Source organism: Rhinolophus hipposideros, assembly GCF_964194185.1.
Source record: "Rhinolophus hipposideros genome assembly, chromosome: 3".
Classification (NCBI taxonomy): domain Eukaryota; kingdom Metazoa; phylum Chordata; class Mammalia; order Chiroptera; family Rhinolophidae; genus Rhinolophus; species Rhinolophus hipposideros.
In genome coordinates, this window is record NC_138049.1 from 20,809,275 (window position 1) to 20,824,936 (window position 15,662).

Here is a 15,662-nt window from a genome sequence, read left to right on the forward strand (position 1 = left end):
TAATTACCTCAATCCCAACAGGCCTTCTCCAAGGCACATTGTATTGAAGCTGTCTAAAATCAACGACAAAGAAGGAATCCTCAAGGCAGCCAGGTAAAAGAAGATCGTAACCTACAAAGGAAAGCCCATTAGATTATCATCAGATCTTTCAGCAGAAACTCTACAAGACAGGAGGGAGTGGAACCAAATATTCAAACTATTGAAAGAGAGAAATTATGAGCCAAGAACAATATATCCAGCAAAGATATTCTTTAGATATAAAGGAGGAATAAAGATCTTTCCAGACCTACAGAAGCTGAGGGAATTTTCTAATACACGACCTGCACTACAAGAAATACTAAAGGAGGCTATTCGACCACCATCAACAGGGACAATTTGCGGCAACCAAACGTAAAAAGGGGGAGAGTAAAGGCCTGAACCGGAATATGGGGATGGAGAAAGTAAGTGTGCTGAAGAAAATGGAATACTCCAAATATCAAACTTTCTTTTACATAAACTTAAGGGTAACCACTCAAAAAAAAAATCCAGAACTGAAATATATACTGTAATAAAAGAAGAAACAGAGGGAAACATCATAGAATACCAGCACACAGAAATAATGGACAATAACAAAAAGGCAAAGAAACAATGGAGACACAGCCTTACCAGAAAACTAAAGATAGAATGACAGGAAATCCTCACATATCAATAATCACCCTAAATGTAAACGGACAGAACTCACCAATAAAAAGGCACAGAGTAGAAGACTGGATCAAAAAACTAAACCCAACCATATACTGTCTCCAAGAGACACATCTCAGCTACAAGGACAAGCATAGACTCAAAGTGAAAGGATGGAAATTGACACTCCAAGCAAATGATACCCAGAGAAAATCAGGTGTAGCCATAATGATATCAGATGAAACAGACTTCAGGGTGAAAAAGATAACAAGAGACAAAGATGGACATTTCATAATGGTAAAGGGGACTATATAACAAGAAGACATAACTGTCATCAATGTTTATGCCCCAAATCAGGGAGCACCAAAATATACCAAGAACTACTAACAGAACTAAAGGGAGAAATTGATCAAAACACAATTATACTAGGGGACTTAAATACATCATTGACAGCTATGGATAGATCATCCAAACAGTAAATAAATAACGAAATAGCAGCCCTAAATGACACAGTAGATGAAATGGACATAATTGACATATAGAGCACTTCATCTTAAAACATCAGACTATACATTGTTTTCTAGTGTACATGGAACATTCTCAAGTATACACCATATATTGGGACACGAAATCAGCCTCAGCAAATTTAAGAAGATTGAAATATAACCAAGCACATTCTCTGATCACAAGGCTTTGAAATTGGATATCAACTACAAAAAGAAAGCAGGAAAAAACACAAATGCATGGAGACTAAACAACATACTGTTAAAGAACGACTGGGTCAAAGAAGAAATTAGAGGAGATATCAAAAGATACATAGAAACAAATGACAATGAAAATACATCCTACCAAAATTTTTGGGATGCAGCGAAAGCAGATTTAAGAGGGAAATTTATAACATTACAGGCCTATCTCAAGAAACAAGAAAAATTACAAATAAATAACCTCATGTTACAACTTAAAGAGCTAGAAAATGAAGAACAAGCGAAACCCAAGGTCAGCAGAAGAAAGGAAATAACAAAAATCAGAGCAGAGCTCAATGAAATAGAGAACAAAAAGACAATAGAAAAAATTAATGTGACAAAGAGCTGGTTCTTTGAAAAGATTAACAAAATTGACAAACCCTTGGCTAGACTCACTAAGATAAAAAGAGAGAAGACACTAATTAACAAAATCAGAAATGAAAAAGGGGAAGTTAATACGGACACCACAGAAATACAAAGGATCATCCAAGAATACTATGAAGACTATATGCCACCAAATTCAATAACCTAGAAGAAATGGACAAGTTCTTAGAAACATATAGACTTCCAAGGCTGAATCATGAAGAACTGGAAAATCTAAATAGGCCAATCACCAGTAAAGAAATTGAATCAGTAATCCAAAACCTTCCCAAAAGCAAAAGTCTGGGACCAGATGGCTTCACTAGTGAATTCTACCAAACCTGCAAAGAGGATCTAATACCAATCCTGCTCAAACTCTTCCAAAAAATTGAAGAAGAGACAGTACTCCCTAACTCATTTTATGAGGCTAACATTACCCTGATACCAAAACCTGGTAAGGACAACACAAAAAAGCAAACTACAGACCAATATCTCTGATGAATACAGATGCAAAAATTCTAAACAAAATTCTAGCAAATCGAATACAACAATGTATTAAAAAGATTATTCATCATGACCAAGTGGGGTTCATCCGCAGGGCACAAGGATGGTTCAACATCTGCAAATCCATCAATGTGATACATTACATAACCAAAATAAAGGACAAAAATCATATGATTATATCAATTGATGCAGAAAAAGCATTTGACTATATATATATATATATATATATATATATATATATATATATATGACACAACATCCATTTATGATTAAAACACTTAATAAAATAGGTATAGAAGGAAAATATCTTAACATAATAAAGGTCATATATGACAAGCCCTCAGCTAATCTCATAATTAATGATGAAAAACTGAAGCCCTTTGCTCTATGTTCAGGAACACGACAGGGCTGTCCCCGATCATCTCTGCTTTACAACATAGTGTTGGAAGTCCTTGCCAGAGCAATCAGGCAAGAGAAAGAAATAAAAGGCATCCAAATTGGGAATGAAGAATTTAAATTATCACTCTTTGCAGATGACATGATGCTATATATAGAAAACCCTAAAGACTCCACCAGAAAGCTATTAGAAACAATCAACGAATACAGTAAAGTTGCTGGCTACAAAATCGACATACAAAAGTCCATTGCTTTCCTATATACTAACAATGAAATCTCAGAAAAAGAATTACGAAAAACAATTACTTTTGCAATTGCAGCAAAAAGAATAAAATACCTAGGAATAAACTTAACCAAGGATGTGAAGGACCTATATGCTAAAAACTATAAGACATTTTAATAAGAAATTGAAGAAGACACAAAGAAATGGAAAGACATTCCATGCTCATGGATTGGAAGAATCAACATAGTTAAAATGGACATATAACCCAAAGCACTATACAGATTTAATGCAATCCCCATCAAAATCCTAATGGCATTTTTTAAAGAAATAGAACAAAAACTCATCAGATTTGTTTGGAACCACAAAAGATCCCGAATAGCGAAAGCAATCTTAAGAAAAAAGAACAATGCTGGAGGTATCACACTCCCTGACTTTAGCTTGTACTACAAGGCTACAATAATCAAAGCAGCATAGTATTGGCAGAAAAACAGACACATAGACCAATGGAATAGAATGGAGAACCCAGAAATAAAACCACATAAATATGGACAGATAATTTTTGATAAAGAAGCTAAAAACATACAATGGAGGAAAGACAGCCTCTTCAATAAATGGTGCTAGGAGAATTGGATAGCCACGTGCAAAAGAATGAAACTGGACTGCTATCTGTCACCATGAATCAAAATTAGCTCAAAATGGATCAAAGACTTAAGCATAAGACCTGACACAATAAACTGCGTAGAAGAAAACATAGGTACTAAACTTATGGACCTTGGGTTCAAAGAGCATTTTATGAATTTGACTCCAAAGGCAAAAGCTAAAATAAATGAATGGGACTATATGAAACTTAAAAGCTTCTGCACAGCAAAAGAAATCATCGACAAAATATAGAGGGAAACAACTGAATGGGAGAAGATTTTGGCAAACAGTGCCTCCGATAAGGGTCTAATATCCACAATATACAAGGAACTCATGAAACTCAACAACAAAAAAACAAACAACCCAATTGTAAAATGGGCAGAGTACCTGAAGAGACATTTCTCCAAAGAGGACATACAAATGGCAAATAGACATATGAAAAAATGCTCAGCATCACTAATCATCAGAGAAATGCAAATAAAAACCACAATGAGATATCACCTGACCCCAGTCAGAATGTCTATCATCAACAAGACAAATTACAACAAGTGTTGGAGAGGCTGTGGAGAAAAAGGAACCCTCATACACTGTTGGTGGGAATGCAGACTGGTGCAGCCGCTATGGAAGGCAGTGTGGAGGTTCCTCAAAAAATTAAGAATAGAATTACTGTATGACCCAGCAATCCCTCTCCTGGGTATCTACCCAAAAAATCTGAAAACATTTATGGATAAAGACACGTGTGCTCCAATGTTCATTGCAGCTTTGTTTACGGGGGCCAAGACATGAAAACAACCAAAATGTCCTTCGATAGATGAATGGATAAAGAAATTGTGGTATATATACACAATGGAATACTATTTGGTGGTAAGAAAAGGTGATATAGGAACATTTGTGACAACATGGATGGATCTTGAGAGTATGATGCTAAGCGAAATAAGTCAGACAGAAAAAGCAGAGAACCGTGTGATTTCACTGATATGTGGTGTATCAACCAAAAACAACAAAAGAACAAGACAAATAAATGAGAAACAAAAACTCATAGACACAGACAATAGTTTAGTGGTTACCAGAGGGTAAGGGGGGTGGGGGGTGGGAGATGAGGGTAAGGGGCATCAAATATATGGTGATGGAAGGAGAACTGACTCTGGGTGGTGAACACACAATGGGATTTATAGATGGTGTAATACAGAATTGTACACCTGAAATCTATGTAATTTTACTAACAATTGTCACCCCAATAAATTAAAAAAAAGAAATTAAAAAATACAAATAAAAAGAAGCATGCTGTCACAGTGCTCTGTGTGTGTGTGTGTGTGTGTGTGTGTGTATGTGTGTGTCTCATAGTTGATACCCTCTAGTTCCTGTTACTTCTATCCCACTTGCAGCCTTGTTCTCTCTCTCCTTCTGCAGAATGGCTGCCTGTCCTCAGATGAATTCCTTTGCCTCACAGGGAGGGGCACTGCTAGACACTTGGGATTTGTTTTTGCCTGAGAAAGGAGCCAACAGGATTAATGCCTAGGGATAAATCGTGGGATGAAAGAAATTCAGAACCATTGAGACAAAACCCCCATAAATCCTAAAAGAAAAGATGCTAGACCCTAGGCACACTCATGCTGCCTTCCCTTATACTTTATATTAATTTCATTGTAATTTTAGCTTTCAAGAAAAGTAAATGCAACCCACACTATATTGGGTGGAAAATGATTAAACATTAATGTTCCAAGCATCAGTTGCCAGGGGAAGGATTAACTTTGTTACAGATACAGTGCATGTATCTTTTTACACAACAAGGGATTTAGGCGAACTCCCTCACTAAGCAAGAAGTCAGTCATTCTTTGCACCACAAGCATTTTAAAATGTCCACCCATGGTTGTGACATGAATTCTGATTTTTGTCAAGAAACTGCATCTGTGCGTGAGACCTGGGGAATGTTTTCTTTTCCTTTCGAAGGACTGAGAACTGCAGTTCTCTCCTTTCTAGTAAACAAGCAGATATTAAGGACCATCTCCTGTCAGCCACTAAGGACCTGTGCAAGAAGCAGTGGTCCAGATGCTTAAAAGGGATGGGGCTCTTTCTGGTGAATGAGATTTGAAACGTGGAAGAGATTGGATGCCAGGGAGTTTCTCCATTGCTGGCCACATGGCAAAGAATGTGAAAGACCTTTAAAAGCTGAGAGTCGTCCCCAGGTGACATCCAGCAAGAAAATGAGACATTAGTCCTTCACCTGCAAGGAACTGAGTTTGACAATGACCCAAAAAAGTATGGAGCAGATACCCAGTCTGTGGTATTTTGTTATGGCTACCCTAGCCACTAATATATAATTTGGTGTAACATAGTCACACTGTGCCAGGACTTGTGATGTGTAGGACTATAAACTAATAACTGGGTGTTGTTTTAAGCCACTAAGTTTGTGATAATATTATGCAGCAATAGGAAACTGATACACATTCCAAACTTCATGCTCGCATTTAAGATTCTATTTCATTGTTTCTTTTTTCTTCTTTTTTTTTGAATGATGTAGAGAACTGTGGTGATTGGTTAATAATATTTTTTCTAGACGTTTTTCTTCCCACAGTAAGAGCATATAAACTACACTCTACTCAAATCTTAGGAATGACTGCATGACCTTGCCAAATAACCCCACGCCTGCTCCTTGTGGGGACAAAACCCCAAAAAGCAGTTTCCAGGCTCTCGGCCTCACATAGAAAGGTGCTGGCTCGGGTAGTAAATGGCCATCAACTGTGATCAGATGCCAGCAGCTGTGGCTAGTTGGCCGTCAGCTGTAACCCGTAAGCCATTGGCCACTAATATAACGGCTGTGGCTATGCTAGCAAGAAAAGAATGGGGGCTAGCAAGAAGATGGTGGCTGGCAAGCGTGGACTGCTGTTAGGCAGGTTATGTAGATCCTGCTTCCTGTGTCTCCAGCCCAGCCGCCAGCGAGAATATATTGGTTTGACTCCCCTATCTATGGCTCCGTGGGTGTTCCTTTTTGGCCTTACCATGTCCTGCTCTCTTGGGCGGGGAGTGGGAGCTGAGACCCTGCACGACAAATGGCGCAGCGAGCAGGGTGCCCTGCGTGACACTCCTCCTCCCCGTTTGTGCCCCAGTACACACAAGGCCCCACGTTCCCCTCAGTGCCAACCCTGCGTAGATACTCCAGGTTTTACGTTCAGTCTCACACATTCTTTCACATGGTATCTAATCTGTCTGAGGGAAAAGCTTTTATTTTCACAAAATCACGTCTGAGAAGTGTGTGCGTGAAGGAGCCTGTGACGGGAGGGATTCAACCTCAACTTGCCAATGATTTTACATTTCTTCAAATTAAATACTCAAATAAAAATTATCTTAAATATTTTTCCTTTAAACTTTGTCTTTTTGGCATATTTTTAGTGATCCAGATGTGAAGCATTCAGAAAATTAAAATATATCAGTTAATGGATCTTTTGATCCAAGGATAGTTCAGATACGTAGTTAGGACTGCCTGAAGCAAGGCTTGCAATATTGTAGTAGAGGTATACTTTCTATTTAAATTGGGCTAAATCGTGTTTTGTGTGTTTGTTTTTGAAATAAACACAAAATGTATCTTTCAAGGTGAATGTTTGCATGTGTGTTCGATGAGAAAGATGTATAATAATCATCTGGTTTCATAGCATTGTGATAGGACTTGGTATTTCCGGGTGTTTTCATGTCCTACAGATGGATGGACATAAGACTTTCCAAATTGGCCTGGGCATTTCTAGTCTGTATTTCATCTCTGACTGGAACTCACAGAGTAAAAGGCCAATGCTGTCTTTCTTAACCCCCAAGCCACTCATTTGCAGTAAGAAAAGAAAAAAGGAAAAGTCAGTTTCACTAAGGAAGTTTTACATAAAGTAGGAAACTATATTATTTATTAAATGCTGATCCTTGAGTACACATCTTTTTAATATTTGGTATGAAAATGTGGGAAATGTACACAAAGTATTTCTGCTGGATACCAAGTATAAAAAAACGCTTGAGAGATTATTTCAGTTGCAAGCTGAACTCTGCTTTTATTCATGAATTTTTGTTGTTGATGTTGTTTCTTGAAGAAACAACTGACACATACCTAGCTATGATTATTCAGATTTGGGTATGGGCACACATTTTCTTGAAAACTAATGAAATTAGACTGTCAGCTTGTGGGGACAGAGCCAGGAGTGCAGTTTCCAGGCTCTCACCCTCACGTGGAAAGGTGCTCACTCGAGTAGTAAATGGCCATCAACTGTGATTGGATGGCCAACAGCTGTGGCTAGTTGGCAGTCAGGTGTAACCAGTGAGCCGTTGACCACTAACATAACTGCTGTGACTACGCTAGCGGCAAGTGGAGGCTACCAAGAAGACGGTGGCTGAGCTGGCAAGCGGGGATTGCAGTTAGCACGGTGGATTGCAGCTAGCAAGTGAGGTTAGTTGGCAGAGACAAATGGACGGCAGGTTGCGGATAGTGTGGCTCCTGCCTCCTGTGTCTCCAACCCAGCCGCCAGTGAAACTATAAAGGTATGACTCCCCTATCTATGGCTCTGTGGGTGTTCCTTTTTGGCCTCACCATATCCTGCGTTCTTATGTGGGGAGCGGAACCAGAGACCCAGCATGACACCCTTTATTACAGACCGTTAAAATATTCTTCTTCTTTCCAAAGGTATATTTGTATAAGGTTGAATTTTTTTTCTTATACTTTAAACAAACAACATATTGCAAGAAGGTGAATGCTCAAGACATGAGAATGGAGCTGGCTTTAATTAAGCCAGGTGTTAAAGTGATTTGCTAAAAATATTTTTAAATGCCATTCCTCCCATTATTTTTTTGTTTTGGAATATATGACAACATTTTATCAGACTGTTATTCATGTTACTATATAATGGGCTTATTGTTATTTTTAAATGAATTTTTAATAAACATTTTTAGATTCTTGGTTTTCATTTTTAAGACTGCAAATATTGATAAAAACACCCCATAAGAAAAAGTTATTTTCAGTGATTCATAATTTTAAAGAGTATAAAGGGAAACTCAGAACAAAATGTTTGAGAACCTCTTATACAGGGTTTACTCCACTTTAAAAATAACATACAATCACATACAGAAAAGTGCATTATACGTATAATTTAACAAAAGCTATTAAACGGACTTCTTCCATATAACCTCACTGTGGTCAAGAACACCCTGCAATTCCTCGAAAGCACTGGCCTGTCTTTACCAAGCACATACCCTCCCTTCCATCTTTTATTGATTTATTCTTAAATAAATTTTAAAGTTTATTTACATTTCTCTATGGCTTATTATGTGCCAGACCCTACCCTAAGTGCTTTAATTTATTTAATCCTTATGAGACATTACTATCAGACCAATATATTGTTGAGAAAGTAATGGCACAGAGAGCTTAAGTGACTGGCCCAAGGTCAAATGATGACTTAGCATTTAAAGGCAGACAATCTGGCTCTAGCAGCCAGCTAGAAGATAACTTTTAACTATTATATTGTGTCTCTAAAATGTCAGATTCTTGGCTTGAGGTTTAGAGAACACTCAGGTGATGTGATTTTGTGAAGCAAGTGAAGAGCAGGCTTGTGGGTATAGTTACTAAAAGGGGAACTCTCATTCACCCTGGCTCCGAGACCCTAGCTAGCCCTTTGTATAAGGAGGGGCTCCTTTTAGACTCCCCACCTTGGACTGGCTTTGGGCTTTGGTTTTTTGATCTCCATTCCATGTAGAATCACCAAAATCAGAGCTCAACTTCCCAAAGACTGGCAAATATTTTCAGGGTAAAAGTGGCCTTAGTGCTTTATTTAACTCTCTGGGTTTCTGCTCCCATTCACTATCTTGCTATGTCTTCAGTGTTTTTTAGGCATTTTAAAATGTTTTCAGTGGAAGGTTTGGTCTGATTACTTAGCCTGCCATATTGTATTACATTGTACCTTTATAAACATAATAAATGTTAATAGATGTGCTTAGGGTTGAATGCTCTGATGATATGCAGTATTTTTCTTGGCTTTAAAAACAGCACCTCAATGGGTCAGTTATTTAGGTTTTCTTCTATTTATTTATTCCCTACCTTTTGCTAAATGAGTTTTAAACTTCATGTTTTCAGAATACCCTTCACAGCTTCCCCAAACCCTTCCCTGTGCTGTAAGTGATAGCTCAGTACCTATCAGTTTATATCTATAGTTGTAGTACTTTTTCACTTTTTCACAATGAGCTCATCAGCAGTTTTGTCTCCATTCATTGTACCAAGCTCAATCCACATACGCTTCATTAATTTGGTTGTTTTCACTACACAAAAGAGTTTAATATCATCGTCAAACTTTGACATTCCTCCCCGATTCCTCCTGACAAATATTTATTACATGAGACTACTGAGTACTAGTCTTTTCTGTGGTTTAAAATCCTTCATCCATTTAAGTGCCCACTTATTCTTACCTAAGGCATTTCTCTGTTCTTGATAAATCAACCTATTTTTCCAGTCACCAGGCAACTGTAGGAATAGTCATATTTTGACTAAATTTTTATGATAGGTTTTTGAGTGAACCTTTTTGAAGGCTTTTGGATGTTCAGATTACATTTACTGAGTTCCCTTTTACCTATAAATTGATTTACTGTCAGAGAATTCTCTGATATGTTAGAAAACTATGTTCCTTTTCCCTCTATAGTAAAGTTTTAGTAAATACTTAATGATTCTATCATTTCTTATAGGTTCCTCTAAAATGGAAAATAATAATGCTTATATTGCACTGGGCTCCAAAGTAAACATCAACAAAGTAGATTAGACTGAGGCAATTTCCCTGAAAACCCAAACAGTGCTGCTATGAAGATCACATAGTCATTAGATTTGGGGGCTCTTTATTGTGGTTCTCATCTGTTCATATCTAAATAGCATCAAGAGTTACCTACTATCTTTTACCTTTTCTGGAAGGAAGTTAGTTTGGCCAACATTTTTTGTTTGTTGGTTTCTATCTACATCAATCTAACAGAAACATGCAAAGGTCAATAATAATTGTCATCCAGTGACTCTTTGAACAAGGCTAATATCAACACCATTTTTTTTTTAATGACACAAGTTCTGCTGACCTCTGCAGAGTCAGAAGCCCGCAATTCCCAGATTCAACACCCTTTGGGAACCTGTCCTTCTCTAGAAAGGGTCAGGGTTAAGGCAGGGCCCTCAGATAATTTGAAGTGATTGGTGATTCCAGCTTTCATTCCCTTCCCATAGGCACATGTCTACATTTGCATGTGATTAAATATCTTGCACTGTAGGTTTTCATGCATGCCTGGGTTTCAAGAATGCCAGTCTTGATATCTGTGAGAGGAGAAGTCACTTATTTATAAGCTTAAAATGTTGGAACACTCTGTTAAGCAGAACATGTAGTCTACTAAACATATTTTTCCAAACATTTTATTTCTTTCAAAGGAAAATATAAAGCAATTATTCTTTCTTCTGCTAAAGTGATAAATGAAAGAAATAAAGGCTTGCTCTGAGAGGGCAGAATTGTATGTAGAGTATAGGAAAACATACACCTCTGCACATAATAGTAACTCACGAATGTCTGTTGGAAGAATTGATGAAACTGATAATAAAAAAAAGGTATTCTCCGAATGAATCTGGAAAAATTATCGGAATTAAATGGGAGGTACATGTGATGGTTAATTTTACGTGTCAGCTTAACTGAGCCATGGGGTACCTGGGCCCAAATGTCTAGCCATTTGGTGAATCATTATTCTGCCTGTGTCTGTGAGGGTGTTACTGGATGAAACTAACATGTGAATCGGTAGACTGAATAAAGCAGATTGCTCTTCTCAATGTAGGTGGGCCTTATCCAGTCAGTTGAGGGCCTGAATAAAACAAAAAAGCTGATCTTCCTGAAAGTAAGGGAACTTCTCCTGCCTGACTGCTTTGAGCTAGAACATTGGTTCTTTACTGCTTTTGGCTTGCAATGAAACACTGGTTATTTTGGGGTCTTGAACCTGCCAGCATTTGGACTGAAATTACACAATTTGCTCTACTAGGTCTCCAACTGGCAGAAGGCAGATAATGGGGGCTTGTCAGCCTCAACAACTTCATGAGCCAATTCCTTATAGTAAGTAAGTAAATGAACAGACAAAGAAACAAATGTATCTATCTGACAGTGGATCAAAAGTATAATGGCCATCGTAATGAGAAGGTATATTCAAAAAAGAAGTAGGCTACTCCATAGAATTCATTATAAGATAATTTACTTATAGGAAGATTGGGTCAGAGTGGAAAAGATGAGCCAGCACTCTGTGCAGATTATTCTCCACTAACAGAACCCTGTTTACAGTACTTTTTAAATAGTATAATGTGGATGTAAATGATTGACAGGTAAAGGAACAAAGAATACAGTGGTGCCAGGGGTCCTACCTCCTGTTGGTCTTGTGATAGATAATTGCTTATAATCAATACTGTTACCAGTTTGATATTAATTTCAGTTGTCATGCCATTCTGGCTGTGACTAACAAAAATATTTATGGCTACATTTTAAGAGATACAGATAATCATCAACTTGAAATCTCTGATATTCTTGCTAAGGACAATGAGGATGGTTAAGGTCATAGTATGAAACTTAAAAATGACATGAAATCCAGGACACAGATACAGAGTTGTTTTGTTCACATCTGCATCCATCAATATCCTATTGGTTCTGTTTCTCTGGGGACCCCTGACTAATACCAATTTTGATACTGAGAAGTGAGGTGCTGTTCCAACAAATAATCTAAAATGTACAAGTGGCTCTACTTTCTTTATTTCTGTGTAGGATTCTGTTTAGAAGGCATCCACACTGAAAAAAGTAAGCAAGTTACTCTTCTGTATCCCCTTGAATTGTTAAACTCATACAATGTCTTCTATCCAACATTTGGTTCTAAAGTCTAGGAAATAGAAAGAAAAGTTGCCAAGATTTTAGGAGATGGAGGGAAAGGATGATCAAAGTGATGGAAAATATTGGGGAGGGGGCAGTTGGCGAAATCAGATTAAGTTAAAAAAATATATATGTCAGTAAAATGTCTTCATTTGTACAGAGACCTATTTTAAGCAAGGCACTGGACAGTCTATTCCTTATTCTACCTGAATAAAGGAAATGGAATTGTTGAAGTTGAAGAGATGTAGGTTAGAAATAAAAGGAAATTATCTCACTGGAAGTGGCAATATATACTCACAAGATAAAGGCATGGTCACCTATACCTCCAAAAAGAATGTTTTTCGGTCTTAGGGCTTGTTATGGCCTCAGTGCAGGCCATCCAGCCTCGTGAGCCAGAGTGGCAATGAAGGTGTAGAGTAGCCAATCTATATTACTGTTGTCCAAATATAGAAACAGCCCCTATCAATGCTAAGTAGAGAATTACCACTACTTTTTTTTTTTTTTTACTAATCTCCCAAATCCCATTTTAATTTTAATTTTCAAGAAATGTTAGTTAATGGTAAATATATAGGCCTGACTTCTCTGCATTATTTCAATTTTCCAATTTTTTTCCAATTGATGGATACATAAACTGGGTCTGGTCTAGTGTTAAATAATGCAGAGTGGTTATTAAGTCTATATGAGGACAACTCATACAAAGAGAGATGACAAAACTTTGGTCTGCAAGGATTTAGATAAAGCCTGCCCAGAAATAGAAGACTAGAATAAAGGATCTCTGCAATTTTTACTAGCCTTATGACTCCATAGCATATATGTTGGCTTACAATACCAAAATTAAACTATAGTTTTCTGTAGCGAATAGATTAGAAAAGATAGTATACTGTACAATAGTGAGTGTTAAGAAATGTTCCATTCCCAGCTCTTTTTGTCAAAGCAAATAAGAGACTTAACGCAAGGAAAAAAATTTAAAACAGAGAGATTTTGAAGTTTATAATATTTAAGACTAGGCAATTCATTAAAAAGAATGTTTTAAAATTAATTTACTTGTATGTCATGATGGCTTTGTAATACGTCAACTGGGTAGGCTGAACTACATTTCCCAGAATTCCCTTTCTTATGGTTTCCACCTGGTGAACCACAAGGGGTATTCTTGGGAGATTTAGAAAGCTGAAGGGAAGCAGCAGCCATTTTGTGCCTTGGATTCATTGACGTGCTGACTCACCCTGTTGGCATGAAGCAGCATCTGAGTCTGCATCTGCTTTACTTTTCTCTGGATCCCTCTTTACCTTCTGTCTTCTGGGCCAGATATGCTATGTGTTTACGTCCTTGAGGAAGGGCCCTGGCTTTTGCAGGATACCTACACTGCCACTGCCAGACAACACAGGAACGGACAAGTTTCATTTTGTTCCTTGTAGCTACAGGTCCAGCTTTGTGTGTGGGAGCTCCAGCTTGTTCTTGTTCTCTCCTACTTTATAACCATCTTTCTTTCCTGCCTGCCTGCCCTCTGGACATCAAGGAACAGCATCAGACGCAAAGACAATAACCTTGCAATAACTGCTTAACCACTTCCAACTATTGTGAAATCCTTTAAAACATACTTACATGTATAAATCTTCTAATGGTCCTGCTTCTCTGGTTGAACCCTGGCAGTTATATTCAGGATATAACTCTCTTCCAAGAGGGTTAGACACCAGGTGAACATTTAATGAAATGAATAAATGCCTCCACTAACATTAGAAAGGTGCACTCATAGAATCCCAGATCCTTCTGTAATCAAATTACTTCCTTAATCTTCACTGGAGCCAAACCAAAAGAGATGAGTTGATACAGAAAACCATTTAACTGTGCTCCAAGTCATTTGGTACTAGCTTTTAAATATTGATAGAGAAATACTCCCGTCTCATACATAGGGAAAACAGAAGTTCAAAAGCTTAAATAAACCTGGGTCCCTGGCTGTGTTAGAAGGCAGTTCAAGGTTGAAATTTTATAATAACCATATGGTTCCAGTTAGAACTGGGGGGATGGAGGAAAGCTGTGATGGTTATCAAACTGACTTCCTGGACTCAGAGGGAAGGAAGTCATATACATGGTGTATGCTAGATATTTGCTGATTGAATCCTCTGCTATGGGGAACAATGTCTTCCCACAGAAAAATAAACAGAATAATGTCACATATAAGTCAGTGTGTGTACACACACACACACACACACACACACACAATGCATACATAATAATAGCTAACATTTTTATAACATTTTCATTGTATTAGTTCAATTAACACCAACATAACATGTGACTAGGTAATATTATAGCTACTATTCAGAGAACAAAGCAAGGCACAGTGGGATGAAGTGACTTGACAGCATTACACAGAGGTATATGAGAGAGCAGGAGCATAGTAATCAGTGTGGTCCAGTCTCAGAGCTTCTGTGCCTATGCTCTGCTATGCTATCTCACTTGCAAGTGTATCATATATGTGATTGTGTTTGTGTGTGAATTTCATATTCACAGTTCTTAATAATCTGGCTAGAAAATGCTTTCTCAACTCCATCTTTCTCTTCCCTCTTATGTGTCACATTCCTTACATTCCATTAACACAATCATTTGCATAGTTTAGTATTTCTTTGTTTATCACAGCAAATAGAAACCTCAAGTAATGCAGATAATCGGGTTAAGGTCAAGATACCTCCCTAAATTCCTAAACTCCCCCAATCCTTTCTCACTTTGCCTCTTTCGTAATGCCATCCTGCTTCCTGGATGCCTCTTTCTATCCCACTCTCACCCATTCTGTGCTGCTGCAATTTCTAGAAATGCTACCCATTCCTTACAGTCTTGTTGAAATAGCACCCCCTTTAGAAGACTTTTTCTGAGTCCCCTATCCGGAGGTAATCTCTCCCCCCTCAGAATTTTTACAACCCTATGTTTATGGTTCATAGCATTGCCTGTTAATTTGTATACTTATTTCATTTTCTCTCAGGTTAGCAGATTGTATATAGATCTACATTACAACTTTTAGCTACATTTGAACATCTGTCTTGGCACACTGGTATTGCACTCTGTAGTTGTTTCCTGCCTTGGTTCTCACACTGAGCAAGACAAATGAAAGGTGCCCTAAAGTGCTGTCTACGTGAAACCTTCCCTCACTGAGTTCCTGTGCACAAAGGTGACCACTGTGGAGGCCAGTTAGTTTGTCTTTATACCATGGACACAGCATTCTTTCCTTCCCTGTGAACCTGCCTGAGATAATCCCCGATG